Genomic DNA, 15,562 nt, shown 5'->3' with positions numbered 1-15,562 from the left:
AGCTATGTTCCCTCCTCAAGCCCCACTTAAAGGGATAGATCTGCAGCTATGTTCCCTCCTCAAGCCCCACTTAAAGGGATGGGTCTGCAGCTATGTTCCCTCCTCAAGCCCCACTTAAAGGGATGGGTCTGCAGCTATGTTCCCTCCTCAAGCCCCACTTAAAGGGATAGGTCTGCAGCTATGTTCCATCCACAAGCCCCACTTAAAGGGATAGGTCTGCAGGTATGCTCTCTCCTTCTGGCCCACTTAAAGGGATAGGTCTGCCCCTATGTTCACTCCTCAAGCCTCACTTAAAGGGATAGGTCTGCAGCTATGTTCCATCCACAAGCCCCACTTAAAGGGATAGGTCTGCAGCTATGTTCCCTCCTCAAGCCCCACTTAAAGGGATAGGTCTGCAGGTATGCTCTCTCCTTCTGGCCCACTTAAAGGGATAGTTCTGCAGCTATGTTCCATCCACAAGCCCCACTTAAAGGGATAGGTCTGCAGCTATGTTCCCTCCTCAAGCCCCACTTAAAGGGATGGGTCTGCAGCTATGTTCCCTCCTCAAGTCCCACTTAAAGGGATAGGTCTGCAGCTATGTTCCCTCCTCAAGCCCCACTTAAAGGGATAGGTCTGCAGGTATGCTCTCTCCTTCTAGCCACTTAAAGGCATAGGTCTGCCCCTATGTTCCCTCCTCAAGCCCCACTTAAAGGGATAGGTCTGCAGCTATGTTCCATGCACAAGCCCCACTTAAAGGGATAGGTCTGCAGCTATGTTCCCTCCTCAAGTCCCACTTAAAGGGATAGGTCTGCAGCTATGTTCCCTCCTCAAGACCCACTTAAAGGGATAGGTCTGCAGCTATGTTCCATCCACAAGCCCCACTTAAATGGATAGGTCTGCCCCTATGTTCCCTCCTCAAGCCCCACTTAAAGGGATAGGTCTGCAGCTATTTTCCCTCCTCAAGCCCCACTTAAAGGGATAGGTCTGCAGGTATGCTCTCTCCTCCTGGCCCATTTAAAGGGGTATGGTGTGATGTATGTGCATTCCACCCTGCTCCTATCTCCTGATGAGTGATATAAGTGCTTGTCGAAAGTGAATAAGGATGCAAAACACTGCTTTTGCTTAACATAGGCATCCCTTGCCTCCGATGAGCACATAAGAATTAATAATCATTCCTTATCAGAATGTTCCCTGTCCCCAATGGGGCTCCCAATCAAAAAAACCTGCAAGTATGTTTTTGAGCGTGGGATGAAACAGGAGGACCTGGAGGAAACCAACACAAACATGGAGAGAACTGCAAACTCTGTGCAGATGTTGACCTGGATGGGACTTGAATCGAGGTCCACAGCGCTGCAAGGCTGTAATGCTAACTAATGAGCCACCATGCCACCCAGCATACATTGCTCTTGTGGAGGCTGCATAGTGGAAAGATGTATATTTATTTGTAAAGCTTTATGGAATTTACTGACGCAATATAAATAAAAATTATTATCTTGTTAACTGTTGCCAGTGTTTAGTCCGTGATTTAAAGTTTTAGCATCAGATGGAGCCAAAAGGCCACCCGCCGTCTGCAACTATGTGCCAATGTATACACAAAGGTCACACGTCAGGGGCTTTAATGACATATACGCTGAGCCTAGACCAAGAATATGGTGTGAACCCAGCAAAATACACCAAGCTGCCCACATCATGTAAGTTATCTTTAGCCAAAGTGTCTGTGTGTCCCTGTACTCCCCCCCCAGTGTTTATGTCACCATACCCCCCCACCAGTGTTTATGTCACCATACCCCCCCCACCAGTGTTTATGTCACCATACCCCCCCCACCAGTGTTTATGTCACCATACCCCCCCCCACCAGTGTTTATGTCACCATACCCCCCCACCAGTGTTTATGTCACCATACCCCCCCACCAGTGTTTATGTCACCATACCCCCCCACCAGTGTTTATGTCACCATACCCCCCCACCAGTGTTTATGTCACCATACCCCCCACCAGTGTTTATGTCACCATACCCCCCAGCAGTGTTTATGTCACCATACCCCCCCAGCAGTGTTTATGTCACCATACCCCCCACCAGTGTTTATGTCACCATACCCCCCCACCAGTGTTTATGTCACCATACCCCCCCAGCAGTGTTTGTTTATGTCACCATACCCCCCAGCAGTGTTTATGTCACCATACCCCCCACCAGTGTTTATGTCACCATGCCCCCCCCACCAGTGTTTATGTCCCCATACCCCCCCAGCAGTGTTTATGTCACCATACCCCCCACCAGTGTTTATGTCACCATACCCCCCCACCAGTGTTTATGTCACCATACCCCCCCAGCAGTGTTTATGTCACCATACCCCCCCACCAGTGTTTATGTCACCATACCCCCCACCAGTGTTTATGTCACCATACCCCCCAGCAGTGTTTATGTCACCATACCCCCCAGCAGTGTTTATGTCACCATACCCCCCACCAGTGTTTATGTCACCATACCCCCCCACCAGTGTTTATGTCACCATACCCCCCCACCAGTGTTTATGTCACCATACCCCCCCCATCAGTGTTTATGTCACCATACCCCCCCCATCAGTGTTTATGTCACCATACCCCCCCACCAGTGTTTATGTCACCATACCCCCCCACCAGTGTTTATGTCACCATACCCCCCACCAGTGTTTATGTCACCATACCCCCCCACCAGTGTTTATGTCACCATACCCCCCCCCATCAGTGTTTATGTCACCATACCCCCCCCCCCCCACCAGTGTTTATGTCACCATACCCCCCCCCCCTCCACCAGTGTGTTGCTGCCCCTGTTTTATTCTGGAAGTTAACGTAATAAACAGTCTTTTTTATGCAAAAATAAATAATTTATTCAAGCATTGTTTTAAAATCACATTACATTTATCTCAATTCAGACATCAAAGAAAAATAATGATACCTTAATAAATACATCTCATGCTATTGATTTACAGCAACTTTACAAACACAGTTGCCTGTTTTGGGGATAATCATGGTAAAAAGACAACTTTACAAACACAGTTGCCTGTTTTGGGGATAATCATGATCAAAAGACAACTTTACAAACACCGTTGCCTGTTTTGGGGATAATCATGGTAAAAAGACAACTTTTTGTTAAAAAATTTTTTTTTTTCTAACATTTTTTAAAATTTTTTTCATTTTTTTAACATGTTTTTTTCCTTTTTTTCCTTTTTTTTAGGTTTTTAAACAAACTATTTATTTAGAACAAAAAAAACATAGGGTTACAAACAAACTTAAGAACGAGGAGGGTGGAACAACCTTTCGAAATGGGCCATCAGAATGTCCATCTTTCGGTTGAGCAGCTCCATTTCATGGAGGAGCTGCTCACCGATGGACATCTGAAGACCCTCGGCCACTGCTGTGGTGGCTACCTCTGGTGGCTTGACCTCTTCCTGTGGGTCTTCCACTGGTTCCAGCACCAGGGTAACCATCTCCTCCCCCGAAGGAGCCACAGCAAGATCCTGTTAAAAAATATATATATATATATATATATAAATTAATACTAATTACAAATTAATTAGGAGATATTAAATTTTCAACATCTTAGATTCCTAAAAGGATGCCAGTCTTTACCTCTTGGCCAGGCGGCACAGGGCTTGGTGGAGGGGGAGAGTCGTCCCCAACATCCACCACAACAGCAGCAGCAACAGAAGCAGAAGAAGAGGCCCCTTCTACGGCCGGTGCCCTCTCCCGTCCGGCTAGAAAGAAAAAGAGAAATCATCAATAAATGCACAGACATGTCATTACTTAGAGAACCAAATTGTATCTTCTAACCTTTTGCAGAGCGGTTCCGGCTTCGAACTCGCTCCAAAAAGCGTTCCTCGCGGACCTTTATGTCCGAGAACCGCTTCTGCAACTGTCGGACGGAATGGTAGCGGCTGTATTTATCGAGCAGATGGGCTTGGACCCCGCTCGTCGCAGATGGTGATCAGATCGACGAGCTCTGCTCGATCAAAAGGGGCGCTCTTCTTCTGTTTTCTCTTGCCGCTGCTGGTGCCTGCCTGGCTTTCATCTGTAAAATACAAGAACGCAAGATATTTGTTATTTTTACCAATCTGAAATTTAAACAAAAAAATTGATAGATTTGTTTCAAAGATTTGCATTGGGTTTACCCTGATCTTGTTGTGCTCGGAATTTGTGTTGCCTATCACATGTCTGGCGTCTCCTTGGTAAAGACTTCGGCCTTCTTCTCATGGTGTGTTTTCATAGTCTTTGCATTGTGTATTAACCCCTTAAGGACGCAGCCATTTTACAGCTTAAGGCTGCATTCACACGACTGTATGGGGGACGTATATACGGCCGATATACGTCCCCCATAGACGGCAATGGGCGCACGGCGCACTACGGGAGCGCTATGGTGCTGCACACGTACGGCACCGTACCGCTCCGTACCCCAGACAAAGATAGGACCTGTCCTATCTTTCTCCGTAGTACGGCGCCGTGCACCATAACTTCCTATGGAGGGGGGCGGGGGTGAGCTGCGCTCACCTCCTCCTCCTCTCCCCGTGCACTGCCGTTGCTAGCTACGTTACGGTACGGGCGGGCAACGGCAGTGTGAATGTAGCCTAAGGCTCAGCCCGATTTTTGGGATTGTGACATGGTTCGCTTTATATGGTTATAACTTTTGAACACTTTTACTAATCTAAACGATTCTGAGATTTTTTCCACACATCTTGTACTTCATTTTAGTGGTAAATGTTGGCTGATATTTTTTGCTTAGATTTTCCCAAAAAATTTAACAAATTGGAGTTTTTGGATAAATGTGACATCATGCAGATGATTTTCCACCTAAATAAGTTGCAGAATAACATTTCCCATCGTCTTATTTACATTTGCATAAATTAAAAAAATGTCTTAGTAATTAATTTTGATGTTGCGCAGCTTACAAATATTTATTAATTTTTTTTAATTGGCAATTTTGTGGATAAATAGTGTTTTCACTGAATTGTAATATTTTTGGCATCTAAACCCCATATATAACAAGCCCATTTTCAAATCTGCACCCCTCATGATATCAGAAGCAGCATTTACGAAGATTGTTAACTCCATGAGATCTTCCTAGTAATTGAATCCAAATGGCTGTGAAATTTAGAATGGTCAATTTTTGTCGCTTATACGCTCATTTAGGCCTAAAATTTACACATTTCCAAAAGATAAAAAGCAAAAACCCACCATAAAATTTGTTCAACAATTTCTCCTGAGTGCAGAGACCCCCCACATGTGGGCATTACTTGTGTTATGGGGGCACAGCGAGGCGCAGAAGGGAAGGAGCACCCTGCAGCTGCCAGGATTTTAGTTTTCTGGTTGCCGACTTTTGAAGGCTATGAAATTGTCCCTTTTTCGTTATTGGGGCCATGTGATGGCATTTTTTTTGCGGGATGAGATGCTTTTTCCAGTGTTACCAGTTTGGAGTTGGTATCACCTATTGCAGAAAATTTATGAACTTTTTTTGAGGTCATGAGTAGAAAAGCATCAAATCTGTACTGGATTTTTTAAAACATTTTTTGTCGTGTTCACCGTATAGCCTAATAATCCTGTTATCTTTATTCTATGGGTCAATACGATTACGGGGATACCAGACATGAATATTTATTCGTATGTTTTACTACATTTGCCAAATCAAACCCTAATGTGGGGAAAAAAAATCTATCATTTTTGCATCGCCGTCTTCCAAGTGGCATAACATTGTTACGTTTTTGGCTACAGAGCTGGTTGATGGCTTGTTTTTTGTGGGACATGTTGTACTTTGCAACAGTATCATTCTGTAGTACATATGTTTTGTTGATCACTTTTTATTGCATTTTTAGTGGGATATAATAGGTAAAAATCTGAATTTTTGGCGGGTTTGTAAATGTTTTTTTACGACGTTCATCATATGGGTTCAATAGTTATTTAGTTTTATTCTATGTATTGTTACGGACGCGGTGATACTATATATGTGGGGTTTGTGTTATGATTTAGACTTTTTTGACCGTTATTTGTCTCTTAATATGTTTGACGTCACAGACGCCATCTTAAAGGCCCTGCCTTCAGGCTTCTCTGGGGTCCCGATCGGACCCCAGAGGTGCCATAGCAGCGATTGGCGCCCCCAAAAACATCGCTGGGGCGCCGATCGTGGGGTAAAGACCCACGGAAGGCATGTTGAATGGTGCAGTCGCGTTGACCGCGGCATTTAACGGAATAAACACCCGCGATCGGAGCCCACTCCGACCGCGGGTGTTAGCCGGGGATGTCACCGGTAGATTACCGCTGACATCCCGCAACCCCTGATGCCGGTTCGGCTCCTGTGCAGAGCTGAACCGGCATCATCTCTGCGCGGTAGCTGTACTGCGCTGAGCGCTATTTGCGGGACTCAGCGCAGTACAGCTACGGCGCAGAGCGCTAAGGGGTTAAACTAAATGCATGTGTATTGCCGAAAAACGGAATCAAAACGCTATGTGTGCCTCCGGCCTTAGGATGCGGCCACATGGTGCAGTTGGACAGCGCTAGTCCTGCGTTTAAAAGTGCATGGTTTTGGACCTGAGTGAAGTTGCCCCCCCCCCCCCACCTTGTTCAAATCAAACAAAATTGGTGTCAAACATTAGTGCTACGTTTGTGCTGGTTTGTGAAGCAAAAATTTTCGTTTGTGCCGCTATTATTTTTGATATATTCATACTTTTTTGCAGAGGTCATCAGAGTTCATTTCTTCCAAACTACAATGTGTTTGCTAGCTCCCCCTGGTGATCAAGCCAGGGAAGTGTCACTAGGTTTGTTTTTTACCAGTTCATCCTAAACACCTTAAACACCTGAACATACCTTAACCCCTTAATGACCGCCCTATCGGGAATCTACGTCGGTCATTAAGGGTACTTCTTCTGATGCGACGCCTTTCTACGGCGCCGCATCAGAAGAAGATTTCGGGACATCGGGTCAGTATAGTGCCGGTGTCGGGCTGTGATATCACAGCCCAGACCCGGCACTAACACCCGGGATCGGAAAAACTCCGATCCCGGGTGTTTAACCCCTTACACGCCGCGGTCAAGCATGACCGCGGCGTGCAAGTGTGTCCCCCGTGGATCGGACCCCCCGGTGTGCTTACCGGGGGATCCGATCCCTCCTGCCGCTGCCCCGGGTCCCGACGAGTGACCCGAGGCTGACGGCTCCTCTTCTCGCCGGGTTCTGCCTTCCTGGCAGGACCCGGCTGTAAGTAACTGAGCATGCGCGGCATGCTCAGTTACTTACACTATACACTGCAATACAAGTGTATTGCAGTGTAAAGGCTTGAATAAGCGATCGGATGATCGCTTATTCAAGCCAAAAGGTTGAAAATATGTGAAAGTAAAAAAAAAAAGATTAAATTGTTTTATAATAATAATTAAATAAATAAAATAAAGTCCCATAATCTCCCCAGTTACACATATAATGCAAATACAGTAAATAAAACACAAAAACACACAAAAAATGTACATATTTGGTATCACCGCGTCCGTATTAATCTGTACAATAAATCTAAATCAATATTGAACCCGCTTGGTGAACGATGAAAAAAATAACTACGAAAAACTTCCCGTAATATACAATTTTTCATCAAACACCATCACAAAAAATGTTCTAAAAAGTGATCAAAAAAAGCTACGTTCCCTAATATGATACGACTGAAAAGAACAACTCTTTTCGCAAAAAATAAGCCCTCAACCAGATCTGACAACAGAAAAATACAGAAGTTATGGCCCTAAAAAGTTGTCAATAGTAAAAACAATGCGATATTCTCCAATATTGGTTTTGCTCAGGAAAATTGAGCAAAGGTAAGAAAAACTATATAAATGAGGTATCACCGCAATCGTAGTGACCAGAGAATAAAGATAAAATATTATTTTTACATTACGGTGAGCGGGGGAAAAAAAATGCTAAAAATCCAAAATAAAAATTGATGATTTTGTTTGTGTCCCCCTTGAAATAGTTAATAAAATCTCATGAATAAGGTATAGACCCCCAAAATGAATTATCTATACATTGTATCTCATCCCGTACATAATAAGCCCTCATATGTTCGCATTACCAAAAAAAAATAAAAATGTATAGGTCGTACAATGTGACAACACAAATCTGCTGTGAATGGCGCCTCCATTCATTCTATGCCCGGCCGTGCGCCCGTACAGCAGTCACCACCACATATGGGGTATCAGTACACTCGGGAGGAATTGGGCATCAAACGTTGCAGTGCGTTTCATCATTTAATTTATTCTGAAAATGTCAGTTTGGCCTAAATGAATGTATTTTCCAAAAAAATTCCATAGTTTCTAAATCGCAGGTCCATATTGTTTTAACCCATGTGAAACACTTAAAGGGTTAATGGACTTAATAGAAGTTGTTTTACATACGTTGAGGGGTGAAGTTTCTATAGTGGGGTAATTTATGGGGTTTTACTATTACTTAGGCCTTACAAAGTCACTTGGAAGCTGAGTTGTCCCTCAAAATGTGAGTTTTGGCAATTTTCATGAAAATGAGAAAAATCGCACCTAAAGTTCTGCACCTCATAACATACTAGAAAAGTGAGAGGACGCATAAAATATCATCCCAACATAAAGCAGATATTCTGTAAATGTAATTTATCAAGCTTTTTGAGTAGTTTTACTTCCTGTCTGGAAAGCAGAACATTTCAAACTAGGAAAATTAAAGGGCACCTACCACCACAAATCTACCTATAAAGGTAGATTGGGTGGTAGGTGCATCAATGGGACGTGAGGATAGCCCTTTTAAGGGCTAATCCTCACGTCCCCTCACTTTTTTAATAACTTTTATTCCACATATATTTAAATTTACTTATGCGGCTACCGGGGCGTGGAGTAGCCGCATATGAGATTACACGAGGCGGCTACTCCACGCTCCGGTACCCACTTTACCCCTCCTACTCACCCATCTTCGGCGCGCAGCTCCGCGTAGCTGCGCGCCCTCGTCCGGCGATCCTGCCGTCTGCGCATGCGCAGAAGAGCAGGCCCGCGCCTGCGCGGTCACAACTCCGAAACAGGCACGGGCCTGCTCTTCTGCGCATGCGCAGACGGCAGGATCGCCGGACGAGGGCGCGCAGCTACGCGCCGAAGATGGGTGAGTAGGAGGGGTAAAGTGGGTACCGGGGCGTGGAGTAGCCGCCTCGTGTAATCTCATATGCGGCTACTCCACGCCCCGGTAGCCGCATAAGTAAATTTAAATATATGTGGAATAAAAGTTATTAAAAAAGTGAGGGGACGTGAGGATTAGCCCTTAAAAGGGCTATCCTCACGTCCCATTGATGCACCTACCACCCAATCTACTTTTATAGGTAGATTTGTGGTGGTAGGTTTCCTTTAAGAATTTTTACAAACTTTTGCCAAATTTTCACTTTTTTTCAGAACGAATCGCAAAACGTATCACTTAAATTTTATTACTAACATGAAGTACAATGTATCACGAGAAAACATTCTCAAAATCACCGGCATATGTTAAAGCGTTCCGAAGTTATAACCAATTATCGTGAGACATGTCAGATTTGAAAAATCGAGTCTGGTCATTGAGCTGAAAACTAGTGTCGGTGATAAGGGGTTAAAAATGATAGTGGCACAAACGAAAATTTTTGCTGCACAAACGTAGCACTAACATTTGACACCAGTTTTGTTTGATTCGGTTAATGTGGGGGGGCTGGTTGACCTTTTGAACTTTAATTTTTTGTTCATATATTCAAAACAAAAGCAGCACAAACAAAAATTTGAGCAGCACAAACCAGCACAAATGTAGCAGAATTGTTCGGTCCCAGTTTTGTTTGATTTGGCCAATGTGGGGGGGCTGGTTGACCTCTGATGACCTCTGGAAACTTTCATTAAAATCTTAAAAACTATAGCGGCACAAACGAAAATTTCTGCTGCACAATCCAGCACAAACGTAGCACAAACGTTTGACACCAATTTTGTTTGATTTGAACAAGGTGGCGGGGCCAACTTCACTCAGGTTGGTTTTGGGCCTCAATAAAAAAAAACCTTAGTGTGACCAGTGTAACGCATGCAGGGGCGCACCACCCATGAGGCGAGTTGAGACTTTCGTCTCAGGCGGCGCCCTCTGGTGGTCATGCAGGCCACTGATGTCGGTAAAGAGCAGCCAGTCTGAGCCAGGACATGTCATGTTAAAATAATCATGACCATGGCATGTCCTGGCTAGGCATTAGTCAGTAGGAGGTAGCAGGCTCAATAGAGAGCAACATTAGTGTGGAGCCACAGATTGACTGTCAACTGTGCTGTGCAGGCAGCGCTGCAGGTGGAGTAAAAGCTGCTGCACAGCTCAGTACAGTCAGGGTCCTCCGCTTCCTCATTGAAGAGGCCCCGCCCACAATTCCCGTGCCTTTGTGTACCAGGGAAGTGCTGTCAGTGGCTCCTGGGGTCCCCTACCACCTCATGTGCAGAGGAAGCAGCTCCTCTCATAGAGGAAGCTTTTGCTGCATGACACTATCAACTGGAGGAGACGGAACAGAGGTGAGGGGAGGAGGGAGCCAGGGGAAGAAAAGAGAGAAGAGCAGGAAGTGCTCTGAGTGTCTGCACTGTCCTGTGCTCCCTCCTACTGCTGCAGCCTGCACTCTTATCCTGGTGTGGGAGAGACAATGTCCCTTACTGGCTGCCTGACCACCTCTAACTATCTGCAGGAGAGGTGAGTGTACAATACTGTTTGTATGTAGAGCTGTAATAAGTATAGCTTCTGTCTGTAATGTATATGTGTCTTTAACCCCTTAAGGACGCAGCCATTTTACAGCTTAAGGCTCAGTCCCATTTTTTAGATTCTGACCTGCGTCTCTTTATATGGTTATAACTTTTGAACACTGTTACTTATCAAAGCGATTCTGAGATTGTTTTTTCCCCACATGTTGTACTTCATTTTAGTGGTAAATTTTGGCTGATAAGTTTTGCGTTTATTTACAAAAAAAGAAAAAAATGATGAATTTTTAGAGAAATTTGCCATTTTCGAAATTCAAAATCACCGCGTTTTAAGGCAGATCGATTTACCACCTAAATAACTTGCAGAATAACATTTCCCATTTGTCTACTTTACATTTTCATAATTTTTGAAATGTCTGGATAATTTATTTTGACGTCACGCGGCCTACAAATCGAATAGCGATTTTCCATATTTTCAGAATTGACTATTTTGGGGATAAATACTGTTTGAAATCACATTTTACATATTTAGCAACAAAAACCCCCAATATAACCAACCCATTTTCAAATCTGCACCCCTCAAACTATCAGAAACAGCATTTACAAAGATTGTTAACCCCTTGAGATCTTCATAGTAATTGAATCAAAATGGCGGTGAAATTTAGAATGGTCAAATTTTGTCGGTTATACATTCATTTAGCCCTAAAATTTACACATTTCCAAAAGATAAAAAGAGAAAACCCACCATACAATTTGTTCTGCAATTTCTCCTGAGTACAAAGACCCCCCACACGTGGCCGTTACTTGTGTTATGGGGGCACAGCGAGGCGCAGAAGGGAAGGAGCACCCTGCAGCTGCCAGGATTTTAGTTTTTTCGTTGCCCCCTTTTGAAGGCTATAATAAAACCCTAATGTGGGGAAAAATCTATCATTTTTCATCGCCGTCTTCCAAGTGGCATAACATTGTTACGTTTTTGGCTACAGAGCAGCTTGTTATTTTGCGGGACATGTTGTTCTTTGCAACAATATCATTCTGGAGTGCATATGTTTTGTTGATCACTTTTTATTGCATTTTTAGTGGGATATAATAGGTAAAAATCATAATTTTTGGCGGGTTTTTAACGGTTTTTATTTTACGGCGTTCATCATATGGGTTCAATAGTTATTTTAGTTTTATTCTATGGATTGTTACGGACGCGGTGATACTATATATGTGGGGTTTGTGTTATGATTTAGACTTTTTTGAGCGTTATATGTCTCTTTATATGTTTTGGGGCTTATGGGCATTTTTAGTGATTTATAAAGTAATTTTTTATTGAAAAACATTTTTTTTTAAATTTTTTTACTTGATCCACCATGGGATATGAACAAGCAATCATCTGATTGCTTGTTCTTGATAATACTCTGCAATACTAATGTATTGCAGGGTATTAGCAGTGCCAGCCTATGCAGATGCATAGGCTGACACTTTGCCTTTAAGATGACGTCACAGACGCCACCTTAAAGGCCCTGCCTTCAGACTTCTCTGGGGTCCCGATCGGACCCCAGAGGTGCCAAAACAGCGATCGCCCCCCCCCCCCCCCCGAAAACGGTGCGGGGGGGGGGGGCGATCGTGGGGTAAAGCCCCCCGGAAGGCATGTTAAATGGTGCAGTCGTGTTGACCGCGGCATTTAACGGGTTAAACGCCCGCGATTGGAGCCCACTCCGACCGCGGGTGTTACCCGGGGATGTCAGCGGTAAATTACAGCTGAAATCCCGCGGCTAACGATGCCGGTTCGGCTGCTGTGCAGCACTATTCGCGGGACTCAGCGCAGTACAGCTACGGCGCAGAGTGGTAAGGGGTTAATGTATACATAGAGTTGTGTCTGCAATGTATCTATAGAGAATGTGTCTGGAATGTGTGTAGAGCATGTGTCTGCATATGCATACCTCCCAATCGTGCCGCGGCGATCCCCCTAAGCCACACCCCAAATCACTCCCTGGCCACGCCCAAAATTTTAGCCATATTATAATAATAAAAATCATCTCAATTAATAAAAAAAAAAAAAAATTTCCTCAATGGGATTTGAACCTAGAACCTGCAGTATCCATGAACAATAATAACACAGCGCCTCAACCAACTGAGCTATTACCTCTGTGATTATCAAGTATTAGAATTTTGGTAACTAACTCCCGGGCTGAGTCCTCTTCATACAAAGGTGGGGGTTTTTGCATATTGCAGCAAACCCCCACCGCTATTAACCGGTCCGTTGCCGCCGGCGGCATTTAAAAGACGGCGGCGCGTGATCGGTTGCCATGGTAGCCTCGGGTCTTCTTTTGACACAAGGCTACATGGCTTCTGCTGATTCGTTACAATGAGCCAGTACAATGCCATACATTGCAATACAGAAGTATTGCAGTATATTGAAGGAGCGATCTGACCATCTAGGGTTAATGTACCCTAGATGGTCTAAAAAATAGTGAAAAAAAAAAGAAAAAAAAAAAAGTTTAAAAAAGAAAAAAAATTAATAAAATATAAAAAATTCTAATCACCCCCCTTTCGCTAGAACTGATATAAAACATAGTAGAGAGAAGGGTAGGCGCGGCACATCCAGTATAAAAAAAATAACTTTATTCTTCTCACATTAAAAGATAAATATGGTGTGCATGTAGGTGAGCCACCTACGCGTTTCGGCTTCTGCTTAAGCCTTACTCATGGTGAAAACAAGATAAAAACAATCAATGGTAAAGTGCTTAAATCACCTGCATACACCTGAGGCTACATAGCGTCATATCCGAGTAAACTCGAAGGAGGCGTGTTTAGCATAAATACAGCTGATCATATTAATGAAATACATAGGTAGTGGAGACTCCACTTATAATCATGAATAGAATAAAAATTATTCCTAATGTATTATCATATATTTTGTATACAATCCAAACGACTCCATACTACGTAAGCCAATGATAATATGGGTGATAATGGAAATGCATATGTCAGACTACTAAAGCATTGTGTGTGAAGCCGTTGTCATGACAACATTAGGAAGGAACCAGAAGCACAACCGCAAAGATAGCATGTGTGAACATCGGCAAACCTACAAAGTCTTGATCGTGACAAACATGATGTCGGTGTGCATAGAGACCACCACCAGAAGAAACATCTAGGTTACAAATTGCTGAGAGGTCATTGAGAGTGTTCAAAGGGGCACCTGTACCAAAAAGGTAAGAGACATGAAATGAAGCAATAGAGGTATAATGAGATGTATAAGTGGATAATGAGATACATTCACATAGTAAGAATGGTTAATAAATGTATGAAAGATCATTTTTAGAATTCATCCCTTTGGGGAATCTTGTACCTAATGCTAATATCCAAAATGCTTCGCGTTTCAATAATATTTTTCTCCAATCACCCCCACGTATTGGTCGGTAGACTCGTTCTGCTCCAAAGAATCGAAATGTGGAGATACTTCTATTGTGGTGTTTAGCTGCTCCTGATGCATTGACTTCCCCATTTTTGATGTTAAGGATATGCTGACTTATTCTCGATTTCAATTTTTGTGTTGTACAACCCACATAGATACAAGAACATTCGGTGCAATGTATCTGGTAGATTACGTGATGGGAATCACAATTTATAAATGTGTTGATTTTGTGAGTTCTTAATTGTTCTACCTTAAATTCTAAGGTTCTGTTCAAGGCTAGTGTACATACATTGCATCGGGATCCCCCGCATTTGTAAAAGCCCTTGACTGAAAGCCATGTATTTTGTTCAGGTTTGACATTAACCATACTTGGGGAAAGAATGTTGGCTAAAGTTTGGCCTCTTTTGGCAACACATCTGTGACCTTGTTTGAGGATTTCATTAAGTACGGTGTCCTGATTGAGTATTGGGATGTATTTTTGTATAATTCTTTTAATACAATTGAACTGCGGACTGTAAGATGTACTGAATGTTGGAATGTTATTGGATTTGCCAGTGGTATATATTCTGCTGTGTGTTGAATTTTTAGATAGGAGTTGTGATCTATTTATTTTATTGACTTTGTCACGAGAGATGGATAGCAATTTTTTGGAGTACCCTCTTTTAATTAGTTTATTCTCTATATTGGTGGCATTACTATGAAAACTGGTGCTGTCAGAACAAATCCTTTTTGCGCGGAGGAATTCTCCATACGGAATAGCTTTAATTGTGTGTGTAGGGTGACAGCTGGTTGCACATAGTGTGGAATTGCCTGCTAGAGGTTTTGTGTACATAGTTGTACTGACTGTTGTTGATGTTGTAGATGCTGTAAGTGAAATATCTAGAAAATTGATACTAAGGGATGGATTCTCGTTTGTAAACCTCAAATTTACTTCGTTATTATTTATGTATTGGATGAAATTAGAAAATGTATTGGAGTCTCCTTTCCATATAACGATAATATCGTCTACATAGCGACCATAATAAATTAAATTATGTGCAAAGGGATTGTGAACAGAAAAAATGTATTATTCCTCCCACCAGGCAACAAAGAGAATTGCTAAAGAGGGTGAGAATTTTGACCCCATGGGGGCACCACAAATTTGTAGAAAGAATTCTTTATTAAACATAAAAAAATTATGCTTCAATAGAAATTCAATAGCAAGTAAAATAAAAATTTGGAGATTGGGTTCATAGGTACTGTATCTGGCTAAATGATATCTAACTGCTTCAATGGCTATGTGATGTGGTATGCATGAGTATAAGTTAACCACATCACAAGAAGCGAATTTGAATGTACTTTGCCATTTGAAGTCTTGGAAAAATTTTAATACATCTGTTCCATCTTTTAAAAAACCAGGCGTACGTAGCACCAACGGTTGAAGATGGACATCAACCCAGGCACTGAGTCTCTCATTGAGGGACCCAATGCCTGAGATGATGGGACGT

This window comes from Engystomops pustulosus, chromosome 4, assembly GCF_040894005.1.
Source record: "Engystomops pustulosus chromosome 4, aEngPut4.maternal, whole genome shotgun sequence".
Taxonomy (NCBI): domain Eukaryota; kingdom Metazoa; phylum Chordata; class Amphibia; order Anura; family Leptodactylidae; genus Engystomops; species Engystomops pustulosus.
Note: the sequence above shows the minus strand (reverse complement) of the source record.